This window comes from Cyanistes caeruleus, chromosome 2, assembly GCF_971803275.1.
Source record: "Cyanistes caeruleus chromosome 2, bCyaCae1.hap1.1, whole genome shotgun sequence".
Lineage (NCBI taxonomy): Eukaryota > Metazoa > Chordata > Aves > Passeriformes > Paridae > Cyanistes > Cyanistes caeruleus.
This window is the reverse complement of record NC_141702.1, coordinates 32,376,862-32,398,723: the sequence shown is the minus strand read 5'-3', so window position 1 is coordinate 32,398,723 and position 21,862 is coordinate 32,376,862. Positions and strand designations below refer to the sequence as shown.

At 38.8% G+C, this 21,862-nt stretch overlaps 1 long non-coding RNA gene and 1 pseudogene across 3 annotated transcripts in view; one reads left to right on the top strand and one right to left on the bottom strand.

Annotated features, from left to right (window-relative positions):
* Positions 1 to 4,034: 4,034 nt before the first annotated feature.
* Positions 4,035 to 5,542, bottom strand: LOC147654714 (nucleoporin NUP42-like; annotated as a pseudogene).
* Positions 5,543 to 17,378: 11,836 nt separating this feature from the next.
* The window catches only part of LOC111926075 (uncharacterized), a 62,472-nt gene continuing 57,988 nt past the window's right edge, over positions 17,379 to 21,862 (top strand). For 2 of the 3 annotated variants that reach the window (XR_015282976.1, XR_015282979.1), the window contains exons 1-2: positions 17,379 to 17,485; positions 17,586 to 17,681. This is a non-coding gene — a long non-coding RNA (uncharacterized LOC111926075). Of the gene's footprint in view, positions 17,486 to 17,585; positions 17,682 to 18,161; positions 18,195 to 21,862 lie in introns of all 3 variants that reach the window. The other variant, XR_015282978.1, reaches the window with a different exon arrangement.

The following is a 21,862-nucleotide window of genomic DNA, read 5'->3' as shown; positions in this document are numbered from 1 at the left end:
ATGCTACCTATTAAGAAAAGGTTGGCTCTGGAACAAATAGAAATATTACTTTTATTTTTAGTTACATGTTCATTGTTTGATTCTGAACCTATGGATACACCAAAAAGTAGAATTTAGATTTTTAAATTTAAATTTAGACATTTAGTATGATTGTGAAGACATGCTTCTTCCTGAAGTTAATATGAGCTGTCTTCAAAATATGGAAGCAAAATATATAAAATTTAAAACAGAAGTCCATTTTGTATTTTAAAATATTTTAGAATATTATTATAATTAATTAAAATGATTATTAGTAAAAGAATTTGCCAAACATGAAATTAAGTTAGTTTCTTCCCAGTGCAATTCACTTCTGGGTTAGCCAGAATTTTAAGCATTTTAAGCGTTTCTGGGAAAGCCTCTGTGTTAAGATATATGAAGGTAAGTTTTGCTTTATCTGTTTCATTGTCTTAAGAAAATGCCTAGATTTCTGGTCTTCAGAAATATTTTGATTAGTGCTCATAAAAAGAGTCTTTTAATATCCTTTCTGAATCCCTGCATTAATTCCTCCAAAGCTTCAGGATTAGTTTGGCTAATAAACTCAGCTCTGAATAAACTTACCATTGCTCTTCATTGCTTATAAACCTGTCTGTCGACAACAATGAATCAGCCAAAAGCAGGAAGGCCAGAGGAATATTAAAATCCTTTCTCATATTTTATCAAGAAGAAACAATATTTTGCTTTCTCTCTGAAGTTGGTTTTGAGGCTAAGTCTTGAAAAAGTGCTAACAATTCTCCCTGGCGATCACACTCTTCCCTGTAATCCATGGTTTCTGAAAGAGAGAATTACAGAGCAAAGAAGACCATAATTTACAAAATTAACTCTGAAAATTACATACACATTTTCCTCCTTGGGTTTGATCTGGAAGCTAGAAATATTCTTGTGTAAAACAGTTATAGCCGTTCCTGTGTTGATTTGCCTCACTTTACCTTTGGTAAAGCTGGTGCATAGTCCATGCCATGTTCAGTGAGAAAATTTAAAGACTTTGCAGACTGTGGTTGTTTCTCTCTTGCTGGATTTGGATGACAAATACAAACATTTTATTTAAACATAAACCTGGCACATATCTCCTGCACAGAGAAAAATGCAGTTAAATAGTTTATTAATAATGTGAACACAGAAAGTAAAACTGATTCCAGATGGCTTTGTAAACTTCAGTAGCTCAGGGAACATTAGATAAATTGTTCTGTTCATTAGTCTCAGTAGATGAACTAAGCTATTAAACAGGAATTCGTAAAAAACCCTTATTATACATATAATTTTGATCTATTCAGAATTTTAGGCTCTCATGCTGAGCCATTATTTTAATGCAAGTGCAATATTCTGATGAGGGGGATAGAAGACTGACTCTGCTAGCTTAGTTTTGGATTTCATACTGGTACAAATAACCCTGGTTCATAAGAGATAACAATTTGGAGTACAAGTCACAAAACAAGATATCTGAATATTAAAGTTGTAAACTCCATGAACCACAACTTTTGTTGGTGTTTGCAAAAAGCTGGGAGTGAGTATGGCAGATATAATTTCCACAAGCAAACATTGTTTGCTCTCCCAAATATTGAATGGGGCTTCATGTACTTTTGTTGTCCTTAGTCATGTTTGATATAATTCCAGCAGTATCTTCCCAGATGGAAGGTTTTGGCATAAATGACCGCTTCACTTCCTGAAGGTGAAAGAAGCTGTTTTCTCTTCTGTGTTCCCTTCTAGGAGCACATTCAGGCCTTTGAAATGCAATTTTCATCTTTTGAATGCATAATAGGAAAAGTGTCCCTTTGTCTTTGGTGATGTATATTTTACCTTTAGACTGCAGGCTGAGGAGTGCTCCTCTGTGGGCATTTCTTGATACCAATGTAGCCACTAAATTTCAGCTATTCCTTTGCTGTGCCCTGGTTTAATAAAAGTAATGTTATATCAAGTTTCCAGGAGCAAGAGAAAGTTCAGACAAGGAGAACTTGGTAAGGGACTGTCGTTTACATCAATGATCCTGTCTGATTCTGTCCTTGCTCAACTGAGAGGTACCTCCAGGAAGATTTCCCCCGGTGTGTACATTTTTTTAGGATCGCTTATTTTCTGCTATTGGGTGAGTTTGTGGTGGGTTGCAAGCTTGGTCTGGGATGGCATTGTTTTCCCTCTCCTTATGACTGTACTTCCCATAACACGTAGGGTCTGTGCACAGGGCACAAAGCCATCTTGTGCCAGATAGCCCAGGTGAAGGGCTGCAGTTTCCTGGACAGAATGGCTGAGATGATGTGGGAGCCGTCCTTGCTGAGGAGCAGAGTATCTAGGCTATGGTAATGCTAATATGATCTCACTGTTCCCAGGGACCAGGCTAGGCTGATAATTTGGGTAGCATGTCCATCTTAATTTGTATGCTTATTCTTTTGCTGTTTAGAATGGCTGAAGGAAATTCCTGTTTGCAAATCCAAGCATCAGTAAGTTGTCCACACATTAATGCATTTAAATAAATGTTCTGTCTTAAGTATGAAAGTCAATCCATTGAAAGCATGGTTGCTATGGCTTCTTTCATGGATTTTGCACTTACTGTCTGTAAAACACAGTACCTATCTGTGGTCTCCACACAAGGTGTCTCCAGACTCCCAGGGAAGTGATATTCAGCAGTTTGTGAACAGGCTGGGCACCCAAATCCTGTATCATGTTTTACAATGGACCCAGTGTTACATACCTGTCCTGGAAATACAATTCTTAAGCTCATGCTATGTACTTAATTTTGTTCTGAATTTAATAGGGACCCTTGGGTATGTAGGATTGGTATTAGCAATAGACAGCCCACAGAGGGACATTGAAACAACCTGTGGAAATTGAACTGTCTCACTACCTCCCCACCCTCTTGATGCTGGGGTAGGAGTGGGATTTGTGTCCTAGAACTATTAATGAGTTGGATAAGAAATATATGTGCTTATTGGGGAGGAATAGAGGTGCTTTTCCTATTCATCAAAATTCAGCTCTCAGCTGAATGGACAGCACTCTTCTGCTGGGCCAGTAACCACTCTAAGAAAATGCTCTCTGCAGTTGTCCCATGTCAGACAGACCAATGAATATGCAGGAGTGTAAACTTCCAGGGATGCAGGAAAAAGGGACCTGACACAGGTTGGGTAATAGTAAGAGCCAGTTTGGCAGAAAGGTGTCACTTCTATCATTACTCTTGCATTTTATCTAATTGCTTTCTAGTTATAGATGCATAAATATTGTTGGAATAGAGATTATTACCTAGGACTCTTGGACTCTTGACTCTGTTCTGGTTTAACCCCAGGCATCAACCACACAACTGCTCTCTCAGTCCCCCATGCACACCCCCATGGTGTGTTGGGGAAAAGAATCAGCAAAACAGGTAAAACCCATGGGTTGAGATAAGAACAGTTTAAGACTTCAAATACAGTAAAATATAATAATATGACTAATAATAAGCACAACAACAACAACAACAATTATTTATGGAAAAGGAGAAAGAGATATAAATAAAACCCAACAGAAACAAGTGATGCCCAACACAATTGCTCTCCACCCATGACTGCTGCCCACCCCATTCCCAAGCACTGACCTCCCCCTCCTGGCCAATTCTCTCCAGTTTAGATTCTGGGCATGACATTCTGTGGTATGGAATATCCCCTTGGACAGTTCAGATCAGCTGTCCTGGCCTTGCTGCCTCCTGGCTTCTTGTGCACCTTCTCATTGACACAGCATGGAAAGTGAAAAGACACAATCATAGAATGGATGGGGTGAAAGGAACCTTAAAGATCATCTTGTTCCAGCTCCCCTGCCATGGGCAGGAACACCATTCACTAGACCAGGTTGCTTAAAGCCTCATTTAACCTGGCCTTGTTATTTTTTTTTTTTTAACCTGAGAGTTTATTACTGCAGAAGATAAAACAAAAAATGAACTGAAATGGACACATTTTGTTTCATTACTCAAACACAAAATTGTTGGGCTATCAGGGAATTTACAAAAACATATTATTTCAAAGTAAACTTAGAAAGTCCTAAGCATTTAGAAGTTCTAGCAGAGGTGACTTAAGAGGATTTCTTTCCATTGCAATCTTTTTTGTTTCATTTTTTTTCAATTTTTCAGCTGCTGTTTGGTGTAAATAACTTTTTTCATGTATTCTGGTTTGTGAGTGCAGAAGCTGCTGATGTGATGTTATGTCCAGAGACACTGGCAGTCTATCCAGATAAAATACTGCTGGACTGTGAGGCAGAAGTTGCTACTGCTGCATTAAATGTTCTAAAGGCTGTAAGCACAGTGCTTGAAGAGTTCACAGCAGAAGAATTGCTTGGCAAGGATGTAGCCTCAAAAGCAGAAGGATTACAACCAGCAGAAGTGCTCTCAAAAACATCAGTTTCTAGATGATGATGCACTGGCAAGACTGGAAATCATTGTAGAGAAGAAACTGGTAGCACTGTTACTACTGCTCTCCATGAGAAAGCTTGGCAGCCCAAAACTTGATGTTTGCAGCCCTCCAGATTCAAAAGAAGGCAAGGGTTGAGTGATTGTGTTTTTTAATTCAGATGACACAGCTTCTTTTGTCAATGCAGTTAAAGCTTTCAACTGAGGCAGCTGATTTTTCCATTGTCCATTCTGCTGGACAGAATTTATATAGAGTTCTGAATGTTACTGTTTGCTCTGCAGTCATTATGCTTCAGATGGAACTTCTCTGGCAAGAAATCTGAGAAGCCTGAGACATTCAGCTTTTCTTTCAATGGCAAGTAAGATGAAACTATCCATTGTCCTGAAGATTCACAAATTTTCATGTCTTTCACTACACAGTTAAGAAGTCTCTTCATCTTTATAGCCATCAGCAATATTTTGACTGTTCATAAATGCAGAAAATCTGTTCTGCAAAAAGCCCTTGACCTAGGGTAAGAACTAGTTAGCAACAACCAAAACATCAGTGTGTTATCAATATTATTCTCATACTAAATCCCAAACCACAGCACTAAACAAACTACAAAGAAAATGAACTCTATCACAGCCATAACCAGGACACTCTCAGAGAAGTGTAACTTTACGCAAGTTCTCTGGCATTTATGTTACGGTGTCATCATTCCTGACATAAAAATAGTAACTGAAGAACAATGATTCAACTGGGGGTAAGATCCATTTCTTTTAATGTTAATTGCTTTGGAGTTAATTGTTGAGTAAGAAGAAAGTGATCTAGGCTTTTAATTATTGGACAGAAACAAATTGACTCAGCCCATCCTGAAATGGGATATGCTAATGAATCACTGAGCAGAAAGATACCTACATCAAAAAATGCTCTTTTGAGTATGGAGGAAATGGAGAAGGCTTGTTTGCCAAAATTGTTGAGCTTGAGGACAGATGAAGTGGTGGGAGGCAAATTGCATCCTAGGTTTGCTATAAATCAGGGTTTGGGTTCCCTGTGAATCATACCAGGAGCACCTTAATGGGATTGGTTTTAAAGAGCAGATGGGATGTCAAAGGAGGAGTCCAGTTCTGTGAACATAAAACTGTCCAGTCTTCCTCCTGCATATGCGAAAATTAAATGATTGTATGGAGGAGCTGTGCACCAAAATAGCCTGAACAACATGGGATGCAATTCTGGTGCATACAATGAAGCTGCAACCAAAAGCCCAGGCAGCTTTCAGAGGTCTGGAGAGCCTTCTGAGATGCTAGCCCTTCATGTAAATTCAGTATATATATTTGAGGTGAAGAAAGCCATTATGGTTATGTTTTATTCATATTTATCTTCTGCAGAAAGGTAGCAGTTTTAGAAAATGAGACATGCTGTGCCCCCAGGGGAAAATCCTCCTGTAGATATGTCCTGTACAGGCAAGGACAGAGCAGGTCATCTGGTGGGCACACTGTGCATGTGCCTTGCTTGGTGGAAAATTGCAAGTTTAATTGGGTTTTTCTCCTGCTGTTTTTTTAACAGTATTGAACCTGTCACTATGCAAGGAACGTTGTATATGAAAAATGCCCAAAAGAAATTAAGGTAAGTGACATCCTAGTGTGTTGTTTAGTGCTTAGGGCATAAATGGCAAATCTCAAAAGACTCTGACAACAATAGAAATAATGTGAAAAAAAACAAAGCAAAAATTACCATACCGTATAGCTTAGTTGTATGCAAATCAGGCAGCGTTAAATGTCAGTATTCTAACATTTTTAAAAAAAGAAAACACAGAGCTAACAAAGAATGTTAAGCTTCCTGGTCCCAGTGGTGACAGAAATCCTTTCAGTTCCCATGTGGCATCAGCAGCAATGTAGATTTCTGTATGTTCTAGTCTTAGTGTGTCAGTGTCAACCTCAGGGGTTCTCCAGGAGACACAACACAGTGAAGTGAGCATTGCTCTGGGTCCACCAACACATTTGGGTGCTGGAAAACTGTGTCACTGTGCATAGTCCAGCTTTAAGGTTCCTATTGCCATACAGGAATTGACAGCCTTACAATGCCTGTCCTCTCTGCCCCACCAAGGATTTTATGTCTAATAAGGAATTCACAGTCAGCGCTTGGAGGGGAAAGTTATCTCAAATCACTTTGAGGAGCTATGGTAATAAGCTTCCATCCTATCCTCATCCTTGCATGGACTCAAAGTCATCCTGCCTGTGCCTCCTGAAGGGTTCTTCCTTCTAGACACACTGATATAAGTAGAATTTTTTTTTAGAAATTAAGTAAATAGAAATTGTCCTAGAAATTTTTTTTAGAAGTGGAATAGTAGTCATCTGTAAGACATAACCAGAGGAAGTATCAATGACTTCCTTACATGTAATCTATAGAATATAATTCTGAGTGGGCAGAATATATGGGATATAATTCCATTCCCTTCTCCACCTGAAATAATTCCAGTCACCTTCTGCCACCTAGGTGAATGTCCCAGTCAGCAAGGTATAGATGCTCTGGCTAATGTTAAAGGAAAGAGAAGGGAGAGAAATAGAAGGAAAAGGGCTGCTAGATACATTTTTTTAAGTGTTACCTAAAATTGAATGGGACCAACTTAATTTTTAAGATATTTCTGTAGGATAAGGGTCCAGTGAAAGCAAAACAACTTGTCCAGCCTGGGGCCAGCCAGCCAGGAGTCACACTTCTGCATGAAAGGCAAAGTTCTTTTACACTGTAGTTTCACCTGCCCAAATTAAGTGAAAACTTTTGAAACATATCCATGTCCTCACAGTTAGAAGATCGTAAGACTTAAACCTCTTCTTTTACAGTCATTCCATTTTTCTGGCACACCTTGCTTGGAAATACATGCTGGTTAGGTCTCTCCCATGTCCTCTCTCTCTGTGTTTTCAGTGTCTCTGCTATAGCTTTTAGCTGTTCTTCCATTCACAGAGCTGTCTTTGATGTCTGTTTATTCCTGGTACCATGCAGTGTCACATAATCAGATGCAATAGCCTCACTGGACAAATCCTTCTTTCCAAGCAGAAAATATTTCATGCTGTTGGACCTAGATAAAAGTATTCTCTCTTTTTCAGGACCCATATTTCCAGTGTCATTTCTGGACAGCTAATCCCATAAGGCAAATTCTAGGAGTCATGGAAATAGCCCCAGATAATTAATTTTTTTTTTTTCTGATGCAACAGCATTTTTTCCTAAAAAAAATAAATTTTGCAGGTCCAATGTGAGAATAAAGAGGTCCTAGAGACAAAAGTAGAATTCACACCAGTTGCTTTATTTTTTTTTATTACATTATACTTTTGTCTTTATATTTTAAATGACCTAGTAGAAAAAATTTCTTATTAAATGTTTAAATAGCTGCTATGGGTCTTTTCATAACTTCATGCCTTTGACTTATCCACAGGTCAGAGCTTAGTGGTATGACAGGTGTCATCAGCTACCATAACTGTGTTTTGCTCCAGAGAGTTGTTAACTAATGACAGAGAAATAACACCATGATTTCAGCATACATTCTGCACAAACTTAGGAATGTATTTTCTAAGTTAGCTGCAAAGAACTTATTATATTTGGGAATCTTTATAATTTACAATGTTCTCTGCAGTGGGTACAAACCTGCAAGAGAAATGGATATTATTAGAAGCCTAAACACTACTTTTTGTCTGTAATTACGGAGAACTTTAACTTTGTGTTTACTGTGTATTTGCAATTTAGCAACAATTGATAGCTAAATTAATGTACCTACTGCATGCTATATTACAGGAATGTTAAAATGCTGGGAATTTTCATCTGCAGATATCTATCACTCTCTGAATGTATGTTTATACCCATATGGTTCAGCCATTTGACTTAATGAATTTTTTCATAGACAACATTGATTAAATTTGGAATTTCACTTCCTTCTCTAACTTGTGCTGTTCTCAGATGATGATGGCTGCATTTGGCAGGGACTGACAGCACATGCGTTTTATTTCAAATATGCCCAAATGTAACCATAATTTGGTTTAAGGGGAAACTGTTACAAATACTTGTTTGACCTGCTATTTCTTCATACATGACCTCACAAAATAGGCTGCTAATTAATGGGTTTAATTTTTCTTATTGCATTGTTTTCCTCTATACTTTTGTTGACTTATATATCAGTTAGAATCTCTGTTAGGCAGGGAGTAGTAAGTTTTTTAGGCTGCGCACATCTTGAGATTTTTTTTTGAGATTATCTGTGACTTTATTTTTGTAGCTCTCAAAATAATAAGCATAATTTATAGCACTTTCCTGTGTTGTAAGGTTGAGTTATTCCATCAGATCTCAATGTGAAAGTTACTTCAAAAGGAAACTGCTGGTTAAGAACACAGAGATTTGTTAACTTGTGAAGTGGTTTGACTCCTGAAGAGAACCTTCCTGTTTAAAAAATACTTACATCCTTTTGTAGTATTTTTTGATCTTATGTTGAAGATTTTAATTTGGCTTTTGAACCCATGCGCAGCATTTTCTAGAGCTGCATTAATTGTAAGTTTTATGTTTTCTTTTTCTTGAAAGATTATTCAGTTCCATTTTCTCCTTATAAAAATGCCATAAGGGGCTCCTGTGAGTCCACAAGAGAAAATGAAAGCTTTCAGTTAATAAAATGCATTTACCTGTGTGTGTAAGCTGTGACTGACTGAACTTCCCCCAGCACTGCTGTTATTATATACCATACATCTCCCACAGATATACAAGACTCAAGGTCAGTGGGGAACAAAAGTTTTTGTATGAATGCTGGCATGCAAGAATCCTTCATCTTCTGAAGCTGTTGTGCCTGAAGTGTAAAATGGCCATGAGAAAAATTGCTAAAATAAGTACTGTTTGCCTGTATACTCAGCTGCTTCTCCCAGAATGACACTTGCAGCTGCAAAGGATTTCAGGTGCAAAATGGTTGTGGCTCAGCCCACAGAGATTTTATAGTAGAGGGAAATAGAGAGGAAGGGAAAGGAAGGGTAGGGAATAATAGAATGGCTTGGTTTGGAAGGGGCCTCAAAAACCACCTCATTCCAACTTTCCTGCCATATTCAGGGACACCTTTCACTAGACCAGGTTTCTCAGAGTCCCCTACATCTTAGCCTTGAACATCCTCATGGACAAGGCATCCACATCTTCTCTGGGCCACCTGTTCCAGTGCCTCACCACCCTCACCATAAAGAATTTCTTCCTAATATCACATCTAAACCTACTCTCAGTTTAAACCCATTCCCCATTGTCCTATTACTACAGGCCCTACTGAAAAATCTTTGTCTTTCTTATAAGCCCCTTAAGTACTAAAAGGTTTCTCTGGAGCCTTCTCTTGCCCAGATTGAACAACCCAAATTCTGCTAGCTTTTCCTCATAGGAGAGATGCTTCATTTTGGACTTGTGCTTTAGCAATGACCAGTAAACTGAGGTTTTCTGTGGAAGGAAATGGGTTCCTCCTACTTATCAGCTGAGGCTTGTTTTAAATTGCTCATGCTGCTTTTAAGGACAGGACTGCTAGTGACAGTGCTCACTTTTTCTAAGAGATGTGTGTTCCAGTATCACTTTGTCTTAGAGATGATAACTAATGTGTACTTACATTCTTTTTAATTCCTCAAACCTCCTTCAGATTTGATGCATCTCAATGTTTTTATGTCTTCCAGTCTCCCACACAATCATCTCCTGATTACTAATAACTTAAATATACTAAATAGAACTGGCCCTCTACAGCTACCTTTAAATTCTTACCATTTATGTGCCTAAATTCTCTACCTTTGTATCTTTTAATCAGTTTCAAATCCCACCCAGATGATTTGACATTTAACCCATGACTAACTTGTTTGCCTAACAGTCTTAAAAAGAACATAATGAAAATCCAAATAAATTATTCTGTACCAACCTATTTTATCTATTATTTATGTTGTAGACATAATTTTCTTAAGCAGAATTGCTTTGTCTCCATTGCCTTCCCTCTAAAACACACAGAGTGGAAGCCACACTTTCAGCATCACTTAACTAATTTCTTTGAAGCTGTGCTATTTTGCATCTATTGAGGACTTGACCACAAACCCACAAGTCTAAGAACCTCATCAAGCAATCCCTTCTCAAGCAATTAGTCCTTAATTATGTGGGTAGCCCCATTTAGGTTAGTAGTAAGATAGAATCATATGTTTTGGCAGCTGCAGGCTTTTGTGCTGAGGTGAGTCACAAAAAGGTGCCCAAATCTGCAGGAGCACATACTTAGGTGAGACATCTCAGTGCTGCTCCCCCAGTGCTGGTAGCTCTGTGAACTCCCAGAATTTTCCAAGCTCAGTTGTTGTCTGCTCATGCTGCTGAAGGATGAGATACCTAGAATGGAGGCCCTTCTGCCCACCTTTGGCCTTTCTCTGAAGGCTTATCTCAGCCAATGTTCTTCATTAAGGAAATGGGATTCCCCATCCTAAATACCAGCTGCTGGGTAGCACAGCTACCCTCTCAGTGCATGCAGCCTGGGGTATGCCTCTGACCCACCTCTGACCCAGGGAAGTGAGCACTTAAATGTGTGTTCCTGTGATGCCAACTATGTGCACGCTATAAATTCACTGACACTCATGTTGGTTTTGTGGTTTTCCTGTGAGCTGCCTTAGAAGCTTGCAGGTACACACTAGTTATTAGTGGTGACCAGACTCTACTTGCTTTCAAGATAGCTTTTCTCTGTATTAATTGTGAAAATCTTCCTCAGGGTTTTATCTCAAACCAAACCTGCAAGCAGCATGCTAGTTGTTGGGTTGTAAGAGTGATGTAGTGTCAAGTGAAAGGGAGATGTTTCCTGAACCCTTTATATTTGAGCAATCTATCAGTGCCCCCAGGGAGGATGAGACCCTTGTGCATGACTAGGCTGTCAGGCCTCTGTTATGGGGACCCTAATAAACAGCCACTGTGTCAGAGGGTGGTGTGACCAATAATTCAGGGTCACACACTGAGAGTGTCCCCACTCTTTGTCGGATTTTTATCAGTTTTGTCAAGCATGTCATCCACTGCCAGAAGCTGCCAGCACCCTTGAAGGACTCAAACTCACACTTTATGGAATAGCACACTATATTATCAAGCACACTGGTAACAGAAGACTGTGACAGGTTAAGGTTCAGAGATTGCCATCAGTACTATACTGACTGCAAAAATGAATCTGAAGCAATATCCAGACAATCTCTAATCACCAATGAAATCTTGCTCAGCATAATCATTTGGTGAACATAAAATAAGGTTCATACCCACCTGGCAACACTACGGGGACAAGACAGGTTCAGCCCATCCATGGATCCCAGAAGTTACAATGGAGTCTTATCTAACCTTTACCCTAGTTAATGTATATTTATATTATTTTCATTGCAGGAGGAGAAAATGTGAAGTTTCATGTTTAGGTAGTGTAGGTAGTGTTTGAGTGACTTTACTCATTAGCTTATGCAAGCCGTGAAAAGTAATATATATACTTAAGTTAATAAAGCAAAATTCAGCTTTTGATTACCATCTGGATAATTCCTTTGGCTTAGTTCCCCTTAGCTGCATTGTTTTCAACAGAGCATAACTGCTTGCTGCTCCATCCTTTGTTTCATATGTGCATTGATTTAAACAGAGCACGACTGCAACACCTTGGTGTCACTCTGTCCTTTGTTTCAGGGCTTCCTTGGAGGGATAGACCCACCTTCCTCAGTGTTCCTGCTTCTAAGGTGGGCAGGCAGTTTGTACCTGGTGAACTACAGCCAGTGCATGCACTCCTTGCTGAACTTTGTGTTTTGGTTTCCCCATATATTATGTATATATTTGTGTGTCTATATATGTTCTTCTGTCCATTGCTATTTGTTATATACTTGAGTGTGCTCAGGGTAAGAAGTAAGAGCTGTAATTTTGAGTTGTAGATGCCTGAGTGGTGACCCAGAGGATTCATCAGCTTGGTGGTTTTGTGACTCAGGCAGCCCATGATGAGCAGAACCCCATGTGGACTTCTTGCGGGGCATCCCAACAAAAAATGTTTTGTATTATACAACAATATCAAATAAAAATATCAGTTTAAAGCCATAAGTTTCTCAATAGATAAATATGTCTGAAATTATCATCATTTTATTTTTTAAGAGGCCTGGGTAAAATGGCCTTTAGAGTTGATAGGTCTAGACATAATGCTGCTAGAATGAATGTACTTAAAAGTAAATGGTTGCAAATCCTGTTATTTATATAAAAATATTTGGCGATGATGAATTGTGAATAGAAATAGTTTGTCAGCTTCATTATCAAAGCAATATCCAGTGTTGATAGCTGGTGAAACAAAAAGTATAATTAGAGAGAGATAATGCTGTGTTTCTGTTTTTGTAAGTAAGCACTGAAATGGTGGTGGTAAATTCAGACAGAGTATTTTGTGTAGTTACAAAAGGATTCTTTAGTGTTTTCATTCCTTTCTGTTGGTCCACTCTACAAATGGCAGCCAAAATATTTTCACAACTGCAGATGAGCAGAGGGCATATGCCATGAAACCTCTCAGGCAGGAAAAATAACAGCATGTGGCAGTATAAATATGACATTAAACATTTACTGGTTGCTCAGAGACCCATGATAAACCCAGAGCAGAAATATAAACCTTCCTTCTTCATTTAAGACTATACCTAAATAATGTAGTCTCATCTTCTAAGTTAAATAGTTTTTTTGGTTTTATTTTTGAGGGAGGGAAAGGGAACAACTAATTTGCAGAAGAGTAAAAGAGCTAACTGTCTTGAATTTTTAATTTCTGCTGTTATATTTGAGGTGACTTAGGCATAGAATGCTATAAAACATGAGGCTGTATAACTGATCATGTGTAGGCAAATAAGGGCCCTTTTTTCACTGCTCAATATTAAAAATAAAAATCTCATAAAGCATGAGACAGAAAACTCAATCAAGTTCATATGTACTGTAAAAACTCATATGAATATGAATACTTTTCTACCAGTAATAAAAGTCAAAAATGAAGAGGTATGAGCTAGAGTAACTGATATTGAATGAAGATACTGACATCTCAAATTCAGCAGGAGAGAATTACAGGGAGCCCAGAGAAAGCAGGGAACTAAGCTTAAAATAAATTCTTTTCACTGGCATTCATTGGGGAATATGCCCAACCATAAAGCCTTCCTTTATAGGAGGTAAATCTGAGGAACTGCCTCAATGTAAAAAGACAGCAGAAGAATTTTAGAAAATTCAGTGGAAAAGGAAGAATCAAACTGATGGTATCAGGCAGTGTGAGCCAAGCGTACACCTGTTGAACTCAGGGTTGTTTGTTGAACAATTAGTTGTAGGTTCTACCTTATTGTTTAAAACTATTTTTTCTTTTGGATGGTTCAGGAGTGGCAAATGTAACACTAGCTTTTATCAAAGGGTTGCAGAGAGAATTCAAGGAACTACAGAACAGTACCTCTGACTTTTGTGTTGGACAAATTGGTAGAAGCTGTAACAAATGCCAGAAAAGAGTAGAGAGGTAAAATACAACACAGAGGAGAAGGGTCAAAGCAGATTTCATAGACTGAAGTCATCCTTCACAAATCTATTTTAGTTCTGTGAAGAATATGTGTGTAAGGGTGATGCAGTTAATTTTTTTTAAAAAAAGGCTTTCAGTGATATTTTTAACCAGCGTCTTGATGATATTAAGACATCACAGATTAATAATTGGTTAAATGAAAGAAGCCACAGGGTAGGAGTAAATTATCTCTATTTCACAATAGAGAGGAGTATGCACAGCTCCAGCCTCTGTTCTGTTTAGTGTATTCATTAATGATCTGAGAAAGGGGATACATGATGTGGTGACTGCTGCTTGATCAGACAAAATATTTCAGAATAACCAAATGACCTACTGCAAAGAGCATTATAAGGATTTATTTTTATTAACTGACTGTAAAATAGAAATGGCTGATGAAATCTAGGACCCAGATATTTTAAATAATGCACCTGGGAAAACTAGTCTCAAGTATACATATGAAATTTTAATTTCCCTATTAGCTATGTGAATTTGAAGTTATTATACATAATTTTCTGAAAAAAAAAAAACCAATCAATATAATTATTGATAACTGAAAAGCAAATGGGATGTTAGAAGTTATAAGGAAAGGAATAGAAGATAAAGTATCTCTTGGTCACTGTTACATATATGGAGTGTTGAATAGAGAGCTCATTTCTGATCCCTTAGTCTCAGGGTGATGTAGTAGAAATAGAAAAGATAGAGAAGGACAATAAGGTTAACCAGAAATTTGAAATGGCTTCTGCACATGGGGGGATTAAATAAGTTATGGTTTTTAGCCTGGGAAAGAGACTACTGAGATGTATGTGGTGCAGTTCAGCTGGACATGATCATTCCCTGTCTCCCCCAGCCTGTGCAGTATGGACAGTGTAATGGCGCTATTAGACATCTGGCCTAAAACAAACAAGAGGAAGTACTTTTCCACACAGCCTGTAATAGAGCTCAGGAGCTCACTGCTACATGATGTGTCAGATGCAAAAGTAGAAATGCAGATTGGATGGATCTGGAGAATGAAGGCCACTGAGAACAAACTCTGGCACAGAGCAGCCTCAAACACCTGCTTGCTGGGGATATCAGCCGTGGTCAGCAGGGCTCTCTGCGTGCCATGTTTCCTGGCGGGAGCATCTGCTGATAGCCACAGCCAGAGGCTGGCTACAGGAATGAATGGACCTTTAGTTTGACCCAAGTGTCTTAAAATATTTATGGTTATAGCCATTCCATCAGATATATGGAGTTAATGCTGTTCTTCACTGTTGACTGACTGATCAAAGGCTGGCCTGTGTCAGAGGACTCAGGTGGCTGCTGTGACTCAAAACCTTCTACTAGCAGGAGGTTGTGGCTGTGCTGAGCTGAGCCCTGCTTTCAGGCTTCCCCAGCACTTCTGCTCTGTCACTCTCCTGGAATTTCTTTTTTCCCTCCCAAGCCTTGATTTTCTTCAAAGATGGGTTTTAAGTTTTGATCTTTGTAAGGAATACAAGTACATGGTGCGCCTTGAGGAGGCACATGAGCATGATTCCAGCACATCTGTGTGTTGGTCTCATAGCAAAATACCTTGTGTTACTTCCTGGCTTGCAGTGAGCAGCTCTGCTGTCAGGATCTTTCTCTGCCTGCTTGCTGTGGAGGAAGGAAAAGTGCCCATTAATGAGACAGGTGATTCATTTTGGCATGAAACAGACTGACTAGGGCTCCTTTGTAAATAACTTCTGGCTGTGTTTTCTGTCAGACAGGTGGAAGCTTCTTATTTGTATGCAATAATGACATGTGCTTATCAAAGAGTGATAATGCAAGGAACAAACAAATGACATATTCCAGTATTAATATGTAAATTACATACTAAGAAAAAATGATCAAGCACTCCTGAATTACAGCAGCAAGCACTAATTGCATTCCTTTCCCTTCAATATGCTGTGCATTGTAGATAGCTCTTTTCCCTAAATGAGCATCTAAAACTTTAGGTTTTTTTCTGCTTCTTCATGCCTAAAGATTTCAGATATATTTTTCACTAAATTTGTTGCACTGTTTGCATATACTGCTTCATTGTACCTCATAGAAAGGTGATCTGACCAAAGGTTTGCTAGAACAGCCTTTGTGTTCCCTAGAAATGTCTGTAAGTTATTCCTAGCTTGGAAACAGCAGGCAGAGTGCTGAGGTGGATTTTTGTGTGAGAAACCATTCCAAATAACTCTCTTTTGCAAACACATCCAGCCCCATCTTGAGAAGATAGAACTGCCTTGATTGGCGGTTTTTGTTTTGTTCCTAGTACATTTTTTCTGAAAATCTGTTCCAGAACTTCAGTCTCCAGATGGCTGGAAATCTCATTTCTTAGTAATCATTTTCTTCATATGTCAACACTGTCCATGAATTTGGAAAGGTCTTCTCTTGTGTTCTCTCCTTGAAGCATTTGTAGCACAGTTGCACCTTCTATCTGGATGTGGCATCTTTGCTTATTTTTTCGAGCTGAATAAGTAATTTTGTAATAGTGTCCCTTTATAAGATGAATCCCCATTTTGCCAATGTTATAACCACTATTCTCTGAACATGTCTGAGCTTCTTTCTTTAACATTAGCTGTTAGGAAATGTCTATATTGTGTGAGCTGGGGCCTTCCTTATCAGAACTTAACCCAACAATGCTGCTCCTCCACTGTCTGTACATAAGAAGTAGGATGACTATGAATCCTGTGGAGATTATGAAGACTTGTACAAAATATCTTTCCAGATCAAGCATCTCCGAGTAAAAATCTCCTGGTAGAATAGGAAAGAATACCTCAATATTCAAAATAAATTACATGTAGAATATCCAGGGATGAACTGAAGGAACTTATGTAGGACAATTCAGGTTCATCTTCGTTCCTGTCCAAGGCACTTATGCAAGCCCAGACTGTGACCACCCAGCACAGTGCTGTTTTGGGTGACTCATGACTGGGAATGTGTAGTATGCTTTTTCCCTTACTCTAGCTGTGAAGAAAGATTACAAGGGGGAAAGATTGACATCCTCTTCTAGCAGCTACTTTTGTTGGCAGAAAGAGAGAATTGCAAATCATTTCCCAGCTCCTGTATTCCTTTGCCTGGTCATTGGCATTCGCTATGGAGAACTGGTAGATAAGGAAAAAGAAGGGCTTGGTGGGTGAGACTTACCAGAAATCTTCCCTGTACAGAGAGGGAAATTTGTATTGAAGTTTTAGTTATATTTTTACATGATACCCTGCTGTATCTATTGCTGGAAGTGGTATAAATTAAAGAGAGAGGATTCCTACATGCAAGTAATAATGGCAATTAGGATTGGCAATAGCTAGTAGCAATTCCTACATGTAAGACACCTGAAATGCTACATCAGCCTTCACTTTCTGCAAATGTGAGGTACTATTTGTTCTCACTTGCAGGAGGCACAGCATTGCAATGTAGTGGCAGCTGTGCGAAGGAGTAGATTGGACACACCTGGTTTAAGGTAGTTTTAAAGCTCCTTAAAGCTCAGTCAACTCACCTGTACTCATTGCACTTGTGTTTGCTCTCTTAATTTCTTAAAGATGGCTTTTACACTAATAATTGCCTTTTGCTTTGAAGTCCTGCTTCTGGATGTAGCAGTGAGGTGCTAGAAAGGGCTGGGGAGAGTGTTTTATTCATCAGGAAGCTAAAGGGAGACTTGAGGTGATGTTTCTGCCACTGATGAAATTAATTTCCTTATCTAGAAGCTCTTAAATCATCCCTGGCAGAGGTGACATTATAAAAATAATTCTGAAGAACAAAAGTTCTTGCCCTTGGAACACACTGCATTGCACCAAATAGTAGGTGTTTATTGCTTTTTTTTTTTTTTTTTTTCTTTTCTTTTAGGGAGTCTAGGTGGATGCTTCAGTTTCCTTTAGATTTCTTTATTCAGTTTTTGCAAGCTAACAGGTGATTTTTCACCCCTCAAATAAATACCTTATGAAATGAACTGCACAAAAGATAGCTAGACTAGTGACTGAGATTTACTTGGGGGGCTTTGGGGAACTCGGCCTTGGCTTGCCATTCACCACCTCTGAAGTGGTCTGATGGCCTTCCTCTTTCTGGTAGTATAAAAAGGTGGAAGCTGACACACTCAGGTAAATTTGTTCATAGAACTGAGGTAGTTTATTGGTTTGGGTTTTTTTTTTTTGGCAATGAAAGAAAGACTTAAGGTGTGCTAAAGGTGAATTATGTGCAAAAGGATTTATGGAAAGCCTCCTAGTTAGAAGGACACTAACTTCTGTCTCTTTCTGTGGATTATTAAAAAAAAAACAACCCAGACTCTGGGAGACAGCAAAGAAAGGATGAAGATGGTGAGTCTATGCCGTTATATTTAATGAGGACCTAATTCAGCCTGGATAGATTTATGTACAGATAATGTTATTTTGAAGTAACTTCTGTTGTTTGTAGTGATTTTTAAGGATGTATTTTGGAATATCCCTTGGTTTGATTTGTTTTGGAGGTATATCAAGTGTGGTTTAATGAGCTTGTTTAAATTCTGGTCAGGAGTTTTTCTCCTGTATTATAACAGAGTATTTGAACTCTTCTATTATGCAAAATATTTAGTGTGTGAAAACATAGTAAATAGCTTACTGGTTTAAATTTTGTGTGTCACTAGAGACAGAAAGGGGTTTTTGGGTGGCTTAGGTGTCCAAGGCACCAGCTCAGATTTTAGTCAGAAAGATGAGACACATTTTAAAGAAAATCCACAACTTAACCAGGAGATTTGACTGCAAATACACCCTACGATCCAAGAAGCAAGTAAACAAGTAGAATAACCTGATCTCTATAGTTTTTATATATTTTAGATCACCAGCTTGGTGCAGCTTTCCTTTTTTAATTTTTCTTTGAGTATACTGCAATGATTTCTGCCGCACAGTTTTGATTATGGTTTCCAGAATACCACAAATGGCTTGAAACAGGAGCTGAGAGTGACAATGTCTCAGCCACAGCAGCTACTAATATCCTCTAAGCAGCTGCTCAGTCTTAGTGACAGCTGAGGGCTTCTGATAAAAAAGCCATTTTATTGTGTACACCTGATTCATTTGCCTGGTTTACAAAATGTGACAAGTAATCCTCACCTTCAGATCACTTCTGAGACACAGTAAGATGTTGAGAGGCCTTCCAGCAGCAAAGGTTTTAGCATAATCTAACATACAGTATGGTGTTCTCTTTAGCATAACTTAGCTTTACAAATTGTCTGTTTCTGACCTTGATACTCTCTCATCTGGACTGTGATAATGGTGAACTTCAAGAGTACTCCTTGTATCTGATAAGGGAAATGCTGTTTGGGAATCTCAGGGCAGTAGTGATCAGAGGTGTCTCCTCTACAGACAGCTTCCTGCTGTATGGAGAGTGTTAAACTCACTTGGGTTTGTTGTGTTTTGTTTTTTCGAGACATGATGGCCTCTTCAGGGAACTTCTGAATAGGATGAAATCATTGCATCAGTTTTACCTGCCTCCTGGTTGCTGGTTTGTGGGTTAAGTCCTTGGATATCAGGGTGGCTTTGGAAGGAGTGAGCAGGGAGGCTTTTCTGACATGTATGGGGGCAGGAGAAGGCTGTTCCAGAGGCTTTCTAAATCTCTACTGTAACCCCTAGACTGTACACATCTCAGCTTCACTTGGCTGCTTTTGTTAAAAAACTGCCAGTGATGTAGCATTCAGCTGGATGTGGCACTTTGAAAGAGCTTTCAGGTGGGGAAGGAAAGCAGTACTGTGTTCAAAACTGCCATCAGGAGTCTATCAAACCTAAAGCCTTCATGGGGCTGAGGCCATGCTGCTCTGTCCTAAAGGAGATGTGTTCATGCACTGGAGAAAAGCCACTGACAGCCTTCTAAGGAAGCATGGGAAGCTGGACATCCAAAAGAAGAAGCTTGTGGTCTTGACTGCAGTAGGTTCCATGTAGGGAGTAGCCTGTGGAGTAGTGCAGTGCACTTGTGAGTGAACTGGAACCTTGCTGTGTCATCAATAGAACTGCTCTCAAAGATACTGGTGACCTTACTGGAGTCCTATATACACATGGGGCCACTTGTGTGAAAGATTTCTGTCCCAAATGTGATAATGAGCTGGTATGTCATTATTGTTTATGTTTAATTTTTCCATGCACCAGCGTTACTGATTGAAGTCATCAAGCCAGATAATGAAACTGAGGCCTGAGACCCTGGTCTGTGTCCCAGAACAGTGGTTTGGACAAAGTCATGGTGGCAAATTTCCATCTGAATTCAAAGAAGAAATTTTCATCCATAGCAACAAACTATCCCCATCCCTAGCACTAATAGACTAAAACCATTATCTTAACTTGTCATGCTTTACCTACCTCTTTATTATAAAATGTCTTTCATATTGTAAGCCATTCTACAATATATATAGAGAGGTAGTAAAACAAGCAGTGATTCTGCTAAAATTCACTTAGAATGATGACATATCATTCTAAATTTTATTTTGTGTGACTTCCAAGGGGGGGGAAAAACATTAAGAATTTTTAAGAATTTTGTGTTTGAACATTTTCCTTAAAGAGTTTCTCTGACAGATGTAAGATCTTATTTGATCCTGCTATTTTATTTTTCAAATAATGTAATTCCATATATTTAAGGGAACTAATTCAAATCACTTAAAACCAAAATATTCCCCTCATCAGATACTAAAAAATGTCTTAAGATTATTTTTCCTTGTTTGCTTTTGATTTCTAAGGCTTAAAAATGTAAAGTGTGAGTCGTTGTGTGTGGAAGCTCTGTTGTAGGAAGGTCCAGGTAATTTTTCTGAGAATGGAGAGGTTATGTGTGGAAGTGCAAGGCAAGTATGTATATACATACACACACACACATATATACATACATATATAAACACACATACATTTAGGACAGGTCCTTGTAAAGAATATAACAAATAAATTTAATGAGGAAGGAGACAATAAGGGAGGAAGGAAGGTGGGAATGAAACCACAAGATGATATAAATTATCTGTAGACTCAGCATGGTGTTTGAGTCATTGCAAAACACCTTTAATAAGAGGTGTGGGTTGTCCCTGACTGCTGTTAACATGTGAGGATTATTATCTGGCTGATAGATGTCACAGCAGAGTTAGGTCTTGAGGAGAGATTTGAAAGAGAAGATTTCTTTCAGATCTTTTTCAAAGGGTACATTTTCTCCTTTACATCTGTTGGAGTTCCCAGAGCTGAATCATTAATAAGCATTTTTTTTCTGATGAAGTTCAGAGACCCACAGCACTGAGAGTGGGATGAAAGTAAAGCTTGAGAGATTTGCCATGTACACAACCCCACAAGGGCTCACTCTTCCAATAGTTGCCTCATGTTTTCTGGAGAACTGTTGTGCATAGATGAATCATGGCCACGCAGTATAATTCCCCTGCTCAGCATGTTCTTGGAGTGTTTTTCAGGATAACATGAGACAGGCTGCAGTCATGGGAGTGACCTGAGGAGGTTGGTGCTGCCAGCCCTGACAAGCAGAGGACTGAACTGGTGCGAGTCCTGCAGCAAATCAGCAAGTCTGGATCCATGGCAAAGCTTTTAAGTACTTCAGGAAGGAAAACACCATTTTGCTAAGCCTGATTTCTTAGGTCTGTAAAAACCCTTTCAGAGTACATGTATGCTGCACAGAACCCAGTGGTACTGTTCTTACAGGATTGTGTCTCAAGAAGAAAAGTTGGTTTAGTTCAGTCTTCAAATCCCTGATAAAAATTTGACTTTTATGTCAAGTTAATAAATTTTAGTTAGAGATGGATGGGACAGGTAGGAATTTCTTTTAAAATTGGTTTGTTTCTTTTAAATAGGGTTTGTTTTTTTAATCTCGTATGCAGGATCTCATCTGTACAGCTTTAGGGATCAGAGTTTTACAGGTAAATATCTACATAACTTGCTGAGGATGGTATAAGGCAGGTGCCTACCTATCACTAAGGACATGGATTACAAGTAACACGTTCCTTCCTTTCTGTGGACAAAGACAGGAGATCCACTTGGACCCA